This window comes from Rhinopithecus roxellana, chromosome 17, assembly GCF_007565055.1.
Source record: "Rhinopithecus roxellana isolate Shanxi Qingling chromosome 17, ASM756505v1, whole genome shotgun sequence".
NCBI lineage: Eukaryota > Metazoa > Chordata > Mammalia > Primates > Cercopithecidae > Rhinopithecus > Rhinopithecus roxellana.
In genome coordinates, this window is record NC_044565.1 from 36,155,927 (window position 1) to 36,168,328 (window position 12,402).

General features: G+C 44.7%; 1 non-coding gene across 1 annotated transcript; it reads right to left on the reverse strand.

Annotated features, from left to right (window-relative positions):
* Positions 1 to 3,969: 3,969 nt before the first annotated feature.
* Positions 3,970 to 4,166, reverse strand: LOC115894428. The gene has a single exon (XR_004054548.1). It is a non-coding gene; the product is annotated as a small nucleolar RNA SNORA74 (small nucleolar RNA).
* Positions 4,167 to 12,402: the final 8,236 nt, after the last annotated feature.

The window sequence follows — 12,402 nt, forward strand, 5'->3', positions numbered from 1 at the left end:
AAAATACAAAAATTAGCCAGGTGTGGTGGTGTGTGCTGGTAATCCCAGCTACTAGGGAGGCCGAGGCAGGAGAATCGCTTGAACCTGGGAAGCAGAGGTTGCTGTGAGCGGAGATCACGCCATTGCACTCCACCCTGGGCAATAAGAGCGAAACTCTGTCTCAAAAAAAAAAAAAAAAAAAAAAAAAAAAAAAAAAAATCAGCAGTCAGAAGAAAATGTCCGCCTACTCTACATTATATCTACTTTCTCAGGTTCCTTCTCCCTTAATGGTTGCTCCTTCTCCCAGACCTCTTATCCTTGGGGTGCCCCAGGGCTCCTTCCTTGACCCTGGTCATTATCTGCTTTCATTTGCTCTGTTATCTCATTGATTTGGGGGATTTTACATTTCTTTCAGGAATGCCAGAGTATGCAAGAGTGAAGCAACCAGATGTTTCCCACTCTGAAATGGCTCAGTTAAACAAACAAACAGGCCGGGCGCGGTGGCTCAAGCCTGTAATCCCAGCGCTTTGGGAGGCCGAGGCGGGCGGATCACGAGGTCAGGAGATCGAGACCATTCTGGCTAACACGGTGAAACCCCGTCTCTACTAAAAAAATACAAAAAACTAGCTGGGCGAGGTGGCGGGCGCCTGTAGTCCCAGCTACTCGGGAGGCTGAGGCAGGAGAATGGCGTAAACCCGGGAGGCGGAGTTTGCAGTGAGCTGAGATCTGGCCACTGCACTCCAGCCTGGGTGACAGAGCGAGACTCCTTCTCAAAAAAAAAAAAGAAAACAAACAAACAAACAAACAAACAAAAGCATGTATAAATAGACAAATATGGCTGGGCATGGTGGCTCATGCCTGTAATATCAGCACTTTTGGAGGCCAAAGCAAGAGGATTGCATGAGCCCAGGAGTTTGAAACTAGTCTGGGCAACAAAGTGAGAACCTGTCTCTATTTTTATTTTTAAAAGATAGAGAAATATAGAGCTAATATGGCGAAATGTTAATAATTGTTGAATGAAGGTAGAAGGTATATGTACTAAATGTATGTGCATTTGTGTATGCTTGAAAACGTTCGTATTAAAAGGATGGAAAAAAGTGAGTAACTATTATCTATCTACACACTTACAACTCCCAAATTATGTCTTCTGCTCAGACCTCTCTCCTGAACTCCAGATTCACATATCCACAGCCCACTTATGGCCCCATTTGGATGTCAAAGCAGTGTATCCAAAACTGAACTCCTGATCTATCCTCAAGCCTGCTGCATCAGCAGCTTCCCCACCTCGGCTGATGACAACTCCATTTTTTGTAGTTGTTCAGGCTTCAAACCGTGGAGTCACTTTGACTCTTCTCTTTCTCTCCCAGTCCACATGCTATCCCTCTGTAAATTCTGTTGGTTCTGTTTGCAGAACTCATCCAGAATGTGATCCCTTTTTACCCCTGCCACTCTACATGCTGGTTTGAACCACTCCCAGCTCTAGCCTGGATCATAACAGTAGGCTCCCACCTGTCCCACCTGGTCTCCTTGTTTTTGTCTTGTCCCCTTCAGTCTATTCTCAACAGGGAAGCCAGAGAGATCCCCCCCCCTTTTTTTTTTTGAGATGGAGTCTCACTCTGTCACCCAGGCTGGAGTGCAGTGGCGCAATCTCAGCTTGCTGCAACCTCTGCCTCCCGGGTTCCCACCATTCTCCTGTCTTAGCCTCCTGAGTAGCTGGAACTACAGGCGTCTGCCACCACGCCCGGCTAATTTTTTTTTTTTTTTTTTTTTTTTTTGTATTTTTAGTACAGATGGAGTTTCACCATGTTAGCCAGGATGGTCTCGATCTCCTGACTTTGTGATCCGCCCGCCTCGGCCTCGCAAAGTGTTGGGATTACCGGCGTCAGCCACAGTGCCTGGCCCCTTTTTTTTTTCCTTTTTTTTTTTAAAGACATTGTCTTGCTCTGTCACCCAAGCTGGAGTGCAATGGCATGATCTTGGCTCCCTGCAACCTCCACCTCCCAGGTTCAAGCGACTCTCCTTTCTCTTGCCTCAGCCTCCCAAGTAGCTGGGATTACAGGCGCTGCCACCACACCCAGCTAATTTTTGTATTATCAGTACAGATGGGGTATCACCATGTTGGCCTGGCTGGTCTCGATCTCCTGACCTCAGGTGATCCACCCGCCTAGACCTCACAAAGTGCTGGGATTACAGGCATGAGCCACCACTCCTGGCCCACAGAGACCCTTTAAAATGAAAGCCAAATTGAGTTCCTCTCTGCTTAAAAGTGCTTTGTTCAGAGGAAGCAAGGAAATAGTGGAAACTGAAATCCTTCAACAGCCCCAGGCCCTACCCAATTTCCTTGACCTTCCCACCTGGCCCACTATGCAGTCTCTTTGGCCTCTTTGCTGTTTCCGGAATAAGCCACTATACTGCTTTCTTGGGACTCTGTGCAGCTGTTAACACTTGCTGGAGTGTTCTTCCCCTAAACATTTACACTGTTTGCTTAAAATTAATTCCTAACAAAGCCTACCCTTAAGATTGCAACTTGCTTCTTCACACATGCCAGATCCACCTAACTTTGATTTTATTTCATTATAGCACTCACCACCTTCTAACACATTACCTGATTTCCTTATGCATTGTTTCTCGTCTGTCTCCTTCACTTGAATATCAGCTTGGTGAGGATAGGGATGTTTTACTTGCTGTTACATATCATGTGCCTAGAACAGTACTCAGCTCAGTGTGGGGCCTGGCATGCAGTATCCGTGGAATGAATGAATAGGTACACTTTGGTTGTATCTCTTTAGCAGAAGGACTTATAATGATAACGTTTATAGGTCAGAAATGAAAGTTGGCTGGGCGCAGTGGCTCACGCCTATAATCCCAGGATTTTGGGAGGCTGAAGTGGGAGGATGGCTTGAGGCCAGGAGTTCGAGACCAGCCTGAACAACATAGTGAAACTCCATTTCTACAGAAAAATCAAAACAATAGCCAGGTGTGGTGGTGCACGCCTGTAGTCCCAGCTAACTTGGGAGGCTGAGGTGGGCGAATTGCTTGGGCCTGGGAGGTCGTGGCTGCAGTGAACTGTGATCATGCCACTGCACTCCAGCCTGGCCAACAGAGTGAGACCCTGTCTCAAAAAACAAAACAAAACAAAAGCAAAAACAAACAAACAAAAAAATTAGGCTGGGCGCGGTGGCTCATGCCTGTAATCCCAGCACTTTTGGAGGCCAAGGCAGGTGGATCACGAGGTCAGGAGATCAAGACCATCCTGGCGAACACGGTGAAACCCCGTCTCTACTAAAAATACAAAAAAATTAGCCTGGTGTGGTGGCAGGCATCTGTAGTCCCAGCTACTCAGGAGGCTGAGGCAGGAGAATGACGTGAACCCGGGGGGCGGAGCTTGCAGTGAGTGGAGATGGCGCCACTGCATTCCAGCCTGGGCAACAGAGCTAGACTCCGTCTCAAAAAAATAAATTAAAAAATAAAAAAATTAAACTTGGCTGGGCGTGGTCGTTCACACTTGTAATCCCAGGACTTTGAGAGACTGAGGCACGAGGACCTCTTGAGCTCAGGAATCAAGACAAACCTGGGCAGCACAGCAAGGCCTTGTCTCTAAAAAAATATATATATATATATATATTTTTTTTTTTTTTGAAAGAAAAGAAATTAAACTTAACCCAAAACTTTTTTTTTTGAAACAGAATCTTGCTTTGTCTCCCAGGCTGGAGTACAGTGGTGCAATTTTGGCTTACTGTAACCTATACCTCCTGGGTTCAAGCGATCCTCCCACCTCAGTCTCCTGAGTATCTGGAACTACAGGTGCATGCCATCAGGCCCAGCTAATTTTTTGTATTTTTAGTAGAGACGGGGTTTCACCATGTTGGCCACGCTAGTCTCGAACTCCTGACCTCAAGTGATCCGCCCGCCTCAGCCTCCCAAAGTGCTGGGATTATAGGCATGAGCCACCACGCCTGGCCTCAAAACTATTTTTTTTTAACAGAAAAGATTGTTTGCACTCAGATTAGGACTGACTCCACAGGAGTCATTTCACTCTCAGAGGTGCAAAACACTGCCCAGAGGTACTTGGCCCCACACCAAAACAGCAGCTGGAGCCAAGCCTCAATGAAGACAGTGCTTGCTGTTCCAACAGTCAAACACCATCACAGGCATCACACTAGCCAGGAGAGCTAACGACTGCTGGATAAAACCTTTAAAATCCAGAATCCTGAACTATACTTTCCTTTCACTCCAGTTTGTTCTTTTTTTTTTTTTTTTTTTTTACTACAGTGGTACCAAGCTGTCTGTGAATGGCCTCTTTTGTGAATGATTTCATTGTTCTTTTTATTCTGTTTGTTGCAATTCTTGGAACTCCTATCAATTCAGCTGTTTCATTGAAACTTTGTACTTCCTTAAAGGAAAATGACACAACTCAATATATTAGAATCAGTGTGGGTTAAAATCAGAGTAAGAATAATCTCCCTTTGACCTGGCAAAATTGAAACAAGTGTCCTATGGGATATGAAGACGTATCTTTGACATCCACTTTTTTTTTTTTTTTTTTTTTTTGAGACAGAGTCTCACTCTGTCACCTAGCCTGGAGTGCAGTAGTGGGATCTCAGCTCACTGCAACCTCTGTTTCTTGGGTTCAAGCAATTCTCGTGCCTCAGCCTCCCAAGTAGCTGTGATTACAGGCACACGCCAGCACATCCGGCTAATTTTTGTATTTTTAGTAGAGACAGGGTTTCACCATATTGGCCAGGCTGGTCTTGAACTCTTGACCTCAAATGATCTGCCTTCCTCAACATCCCAAAGTGCTAGGATTACAGGAGTGAGTCACTGTTCCCGGCCGTGAAACCCACTGTCATTAACACTCACATCCTCTACATTCCATGGCAAGCCAGGTTCTTCCTAAATGTTGTTAGCCCCTCGGACTAGTACGAAAAATTACTTTTTGACAATATAGTAGATTTCTCCCAACCTTTCTTGGCTGACTTCTTAAAAAGCAGAAGCAGAGTTATCATTATGCTCCCAGGAAGAGCTATTTATGTAATGCAACATAATTATTTTCTATAGCAATTCTGCTGGTAAAAATAGCCTATTCTAGAAGGTAGCTCCTTTTTTTTTCTAGCTTGACCATGTTTATAGACATGTTAAATGCCTTTCTTAGTGTCTCAATAATAAATCGTATAGATGTATTTATTTATTTATTTTTGAGACAGGGACTTGCTCTGTCACCCAGGCCGGAGTGCAGTGCTGCGGTCACAGTTCACTGCAGTCTTTACTTCCTGGGTTCAAGCGATCCTCCCACTTCAGCCTTCCTGCCACCAACACACCTGGCTAATTTTTATATTTTTTGTAGAAACAGGGTTTTGCCATGTTGCCCAGGCTGATGTCGAAATCCTGGCCTCAAGCAATCCACCCACTTCCCAAAGAGCTGGGATTACAGGCATGAGCCACCATACCTGGCCAATCTCGTAGCTTTAAATGGATGAAAAGCCAATGGTTCACAAGTTCATCTGATCCCTTTTACTCCCTCTCCTCCCTTTTGTTGGTGTATGAAAATTGGTAAATTCAGAGAGAAAAGACAACTAATATAAGGCACTAAATGGAAATGAAAGTAAGTTGAACAAAGGATTAAAAAAAGAAAAAAAAAGACTGATTCCTGAAAGAGAGAATGATAGAGCTAATGTGCCAAAATATGAACAATTGGTGAATTGGGCAAAAGGTATCAGAGAGCTTTTGTAGAATTCTTGTAGCTTTTCTGTAAGTTTGAATTACTTAAAAATAAAGAGTTAAAAACATGTCTGATCTTTTTGGGCTAAGTATTAGTAAATAAGGCATCCACATCTGGTAGCTGCTGGGGATACAATGACGAATGATGTGCAGATCTTGTCCACATATTATTCACAATCTAGAAGGAGAGAGAGACATGTAAATAAATGTCTCAAGATTATTAAGTGGGGCTCCTTCGTTTCAGCATCCACTGTGGTACCAGTGAACAGATAATCAGTTTAACAAAGTCAGCTGAAGCTAGCAGTCCTCTCTGCCTAGGGGGAATTTTCGAAGGGAATGGGAAAAAACCTGTTTTACAATTCTTAGACTCCTCAGTTCTATCAAGGCTATAGAAAGGGGAGAGAGCCCAGTCCCTGAGGGAGGGGAGCTGGAATGCCACCTTCTTAATCCCATACTTGTAGAACAATGCCAAGAGGATACCTTGGAGAACCTAAAATGTGTTTCTTCAGAGGGGACAAACAGAAAACCAAAAATAAAATGGCAGGTGTAAACCCTATTTTATTATTGAAAATAAATAGTCTAAAGACAGCAGTTAAAACACGGAATTTGGGCCGGGCGCAATGGCTCACGCCTGTAATTCCAGCACTTTGAGAGGCCAAGGCGGGTGGATCATCTGAGGTCAGGAGTTTGAGACCAGCCTGGCCAACATGGTGAAACCCCGTCTCTACTAAAAATACAAAAATTAGCTGGGGATGGTGGCAGGTGCCTGTAATCCCAGCTACTCGGGAGGCTGAGGTGGGAGAATCTCTTGAACCAGAGAGGCGGAGGTTGCAGTGAGCCGAGATTGCGCCATTGCACTCCAGCCTGGGGGACAAGAGTGAGACTTCGTCTCAAAAAAAAACCAACCAAACAAACAAATAAACAAAAATCACAGAATTTGGTCTGGGTGTGGTGGCTCAGGTCTGTAATCCCAGTGTTTTGGGAGACTGAGGCAGGAATATCGCTTGAGGCCAGGAGTTTGGGGTTACGGTGAGCACTGATTGCCAAGTTTGGGGTTACGGTGAGCACTGATTGCCCACTGCACTCCAGCCTGGGTGACAGAGTAAGACCCTGTCTCTCAAATAGTAGATAGGGAAAGGGTAGACCCTGTCTATTATTTTCAACCTGTACCAGGAAAAGAGAAACCCCACTGAATAAAAATGCTGACATTTTATGGATATTGGCAGTATTAAAGAATTATGGGGGCTGGGCGTAGTGGCTCACGCCTGTAATTCCAGCACTTTGGGAGGCTGAGGCAGGTGGATCACCTGAGGTTAGGAGTTCCAGACCAGCCTGGCCAACATGAAGAAACCCCGTCTCTACTAAAAATACAAAAAATTAGCTGGGTGTGGTGGCAGGCGCCTGTAATCCCAGCTACTTGGGAGGCTGAAGCAGGAGAATCACTTGGGAGGTGGAGGTTGCAGTGAGCTGAGATCACACCATTGCACTCCAGCCTGGGCAACCAGAATGAAACTCTGTCTCAAAAAAAAAAAAAAAAGGATTATGGGCCAGGCACGGTGGCTCATGCCTGTAATTCCAGCACTTTGGGAGGCCAAGGCAGGTGGATCACCTGAGGTTTGGAGTTCGAGACCAGCCTGACCAACGTGGTGAAACCCCATCTCTACTAAAAATACAAAAATTAACCAGGCATGGTGGTGGGCGCCTGTAATCCTTGCTACTCGGGAGGCTGAGGGAGGAGAATTGCTTGAACTGGGGAGGTGGAGGTTGCAGCAAGCTGAGATTGTGCCACTGTACTCCAGCCTGGGCAACAGAGCAAGACTCCAGGAAGCAGAGGTTGCAGTTAGCTGAGATTGTGCCACTGCACTCCTGCCTGGACGACAGAGTGAGATTCTGTCTCCAAAACAAAAACGAATGAATAATAAAAATAAGAATTAAAAAAGAGGCAAAATAAGAGCCTAAAAATATACTACCAAGGTAAAAGGTAATACCAAAAAGCTACCTGGTGTCTGGCAGAAATTTGCAAGAGTGTTATTGTATAACAGGGGTTCACAAACTTTCATGTTCCTAGAAATCACCTGGGGATTGTGTTAGTATGCAGATTCTGATTCAACAGGTCTTGGGTAGGCCTGAGAGTCTGCATTTCTAATAAGCTCCCAAGTGATGCTGACGCTGCTGGTCCAGGGACCTCAGTTTAATGAGTAAAGTAGAGGACATGTGGGCCATGGTATCTGTCTTACTTGATAACCCCTCATAGCTGAAACTGATCCTCCTCCATGGTCCTCCATTCAGGACTTTTGTGAGGAGTAGAGAGGGGAGCATATTTATTGGCCCCACAGTGGGTTTCTGACTCAAGGAGAACTCTTCCACAGGCTAGGCTTCAAAATACAAGATGCCGGGACCTAAGGCAGCTATGATAATTAGCTGGGCCACCTGGACCAGGAATTTGCACGAAAGCACAGGCCAGGCACCAGAGGTAGTGACTATAACTCCCAAGAGGCCAGATAGGCTTAATAGTTCCATTCATTGTGTGTGTCCAAAACACTACCTCCCCTTTTCCTCACATAGTCTGGATACATTCACTCACTCATTTCTTCCTTCAGCAAGTATGTATTGAGCATCTACTCTACTGGAGGCACAGTTCTGGGCTCCAGAGATACAACGGAGAGTAAAATAGGCCCCTCATCTCAGGAAGTTTGCATTCAGACTTTTTAGACAAACTGGTGTGTGAATTATATACACTTCCAGGTGATAAAGAAAGTGAGAGGTGAATGAAAATACTCTTGAATTTTTTCACAATTATACTTTGGAGCAGGGGTCGCCAACCCTCAGGTTATGGACTGGTACTGGTCCGTGGCCTGTTAAGAACTGGCCTGCACAGCAGGCGATGAGTGGCGGGCAAGCAAGCAAAGCTTCATCTGTATTTACACTCCCTCCCCATGACTGGCATTACCACCTGAGCTCTGCCTCCCGTCAGATTAGTGGTGGTATTAGATTCTCACAGGAGCATGAACCCTATTGTGAACTGTGCACACAAGGGATCTAGACTGCATGTTCCTTATGAGAATCTAATGCCTGATGATCTGTCACTGTCTCCCGTCACCTCCATATGGGACTGTCTAGTTGCAGGAAAACAAGCTCAGGGCTCCCACTGATTCTACGTTATGGTGAATTGTATGATTATTCATTATGCATTACAATGTAATATTAATAATAGCAGAAATAAAGTACACAATACATGTAATGTACTCGAATCATCCCAAAACAATCCACCCCCCATTCTGGTCCATGAAAAAATTGCCTTCCACGAAACTGGTCCCTGGTGCCAAGAATGTTGGAGCCTGCTGCTTTAGAGGGCATTTATCTTTAAACAACATTATCTGAAAATGGCGTGGGATAAGTTGTTGGTTCCCACTTTAATGATGAGCTTTTTTTTTTTTTTTTTTTTTTTTTTTTTTGAGATGGGGTCTTGCTCTGTCGCCCAGGTTGGAGTGCAGTGGTGCGATCTGAGCTCACTGCAAGCTCCACCTCCCGGGTTCACGCCATTCTCCTTCCTCAGCCTCCTGAGCAGCTGGGACTACAGGTGCCCGCCACCACGCCCGGCTAATTTTTTTGTATTTTTAGTAGAGACAGGGTTTCACCATGTTAGCCAGGGTGGTCTCAACCTCCTGACCTCGTGATCCACCCGCCTCAGCCTCCCAAAGTGCTGGGATTACAGGCATGAGCCACCGTGTCTGGCCAATGCTGAGCATTTTTTAAGTTCTATTGTAGGATACAAAAGAAAGTCACATACTTATATTGAATGTATGAACTTATAAGAAAGACTACAAGTCTTTTTCTATGGCATTTAGTAGGAAGATGACAAAACTATGCACATATTTTAAGACCTGCAGCTTTCTTAGCAGTGTTTTATAAAGTAATAGTTAATGCATAAAATGGAGCAACTAAAAGCATTTGGAATTCCGACATTCCAAACCTGTCCTTGTTTTCCTTTTTTTTTTTTTTTTTTTGAGATGGAATCTTGCTCTGTCACCCAGGCTAGAGTGCAATGGTGCAATCTCGGCTCACTGCAACCTCTGTCTCCTGGGTTCAAACGATTCTCCTGCCTCAGCCTCCTGTGTAGCTGGGATTATAGGCACACGTCACTATGCCTGGCTAATTTTTGTATTTTCAGTAGAGATGGGGTTTTACCATGTTGGCCAGGCTGGTCTTGAACTCCTGACCTCAAATCATCTGCCCACCTCGGCCTCCTAAAGTGCTGGGGTTACAGGTGTGAGCCGTGGTGCCTGTCCTGTCCTCGTTTTCTACATTAGGAAGCAGTAAAGTACAGCAGTTAAGAACGTAGGTCTTAGTGTCAAATATACTTTGGTTCTAATCTCAGCCCTGCCTCTTGGGAGCCACGTGTCCAAGGGAAAGTTACTTAACCTTTCTGAGGCTCATTTTCCTCATTTGTAAAGTGGAAGTAATAATAATAATAATAATAATAATAATAATACCACCTTCACAGGATATTATTATAAGGGTTAAATAAAACAATCTGTGTGTAATTCAGTATCTACTGGCTTTTGTGAATTGCTGTACTCATAAAGAGACTGTCAGACTGGGCGCAGTGGTTCATGTCTGTAATCCAAATACTTTGGGAGACTGAGGCAGGAGGATCCGTTGAGGCCAGGAGTTTGAGACCAGGCTGGTCAACATATCAAGATCCTGTCTACAAAATTTTTTTAAAATAAAAGGTTAAAAACATAAAAAATAAGAGGTTCTCTCCCCCTTCCCTCCACAGTGACCCTGCATTACTATTTGGAATAGCCAAAGGGGTGCTTCCTAGTGCCCTGCCCCTGCCGCCCACCTGCATCTTCTCTAGATTTGGATCCTCTTCATCCACAGTTGCTGTCTGGGGCCTCATGGTGCTACACTTTGATTCCCTACCCTCAAGCTGTGGTCTCTGGGTACGCTTAATGCTTCCAGGTCTCAGAGTCCAAGAACAGTGCTGCGACAAACAGAAGTGGGAGAAAAGGGCCTCTTCCTCTTCCTTCTCTGTTATTGACAGGTCTCTCAAAGACCCTCTTTATAGCCGGGCGAGGTGGCAGGCGCCTGTAGTCCCAGCTACTCGGGAGGCTGAGGCAGGAGAATGGCGTAAACCCGGGAGGCGGAGCTTGCAGTGAGCTGAGAACCGGCCACTGCACTCCAGCCCGGGCGACAGAGCGAGACTCCGTCTCAAAAAAAAAAAAAAAAAAAAAAAAAAAAAGACCCTCTTTAATAATTCCATCAACGTCTGCCTCTAACCCTCGCAAGTGAACTCAAAACCAGTCCAAGGAAGGAGGTAGGATCCTTTTGCTCTCCTTCCATTCTCCAGTTCTTTAACTTCAGGTTCTCCCCTTCTCTGAACGACCTCAGTGAGTTCCTGTGGGAATGACTTTCTCTCCACATTCTCAGTTTCAAAATAAAAACTCTCTTACGTATGAATCCATATATGTTAACTGATACTGACTTGGGTGTAGGGGTTCATGGTAGAAAAAGGGTGTCTATGCTGTCTATAGCAACCAGACAACAAATGCCCTGACTTATATGCGTTTAAATGTTGACTGCACTTCATCCCACATGACTCGAGTGACAACTCTTTTGCGACTTTGAGTAGTATAGAGAATAATTTTATGCACACTGCACTCTACTAGAGACACACTCAATTTTTTATGTTACCAACAGAACAAGTCAATTTCACAGACGTAGTGTCAAATGTTTATTAATAAGATTTTGTGCAAAGGAAAGAAATGGGGTGCTGCTTGTACTTTGCTTTCCCAGTCGATGAGAGAAACAATATGAATTCTCAGCTCCTAATGATCTGAATGATTTTTGAGGTTAATGAACTAAATTCAAGGTTGGGACTCAGAAAAAAAGAATAAAGAAGGCCAATTTCTTCTGAATGTCAGAATGAGCTCAGTGAGTTCCCGTGGGAATGACTTACCTAAGCCATTGGACAGAAATCACTGGATTGACTATGGTGCAGTCCAACAGGGCATTTGGAAACATATTAGACTAAAGTCTAAGAACAGTGAGTGCGTCCACGCATATCACACAGAAAAGAGCTTTTGGTGAATGAAATATTAAGGTTGCATGTTTAGTGTGCAGTGTATATTGCTGAATGTTTGATTTGATTTTTTTATTGTGGTAAGATACATATAACGTAAATTTATCATTTTAACTAGTAAGTATACAGTTCTGTGGCATTAAGTACATTCCTATTGTTGTACAAACCATCACTACTATCCATTGCTAGAACTTTTCCATCATCCCAAAGAGAAACTCTATACCCATTAAAAGATAACTCCCCAGACTGGGCGCGGTGGCTCATGCCTGTAATCCCAGCACTTTGGGAGGCCGAAGTGGGCTGATCACTTGAGGCCAGGAGTTTGAGACCAGCCTGGCCAACATGGTGAAACCCCGTCTGTACTAAAAATACAAAAATTAGCCAAGCGTGGTGGCAGGTGCCTATTATCCCAGCTACTTGGGAGGCTGAGGCAGGAAAATCGCTTGAACCTGGGAGGTGGAGTTCGCAGTGAGCCGAGATTGAGCCACTGCACCCCAGCCTAGGCCACAGAGCAGGACTCCGTATCAAACAACAGCAACAACAAAGATAACTCTTCATTCCCTCCTCCCTCTAGGCCCTGTAATGACCATTCTACTTTAGTTTCTATGAATTTGACTAAT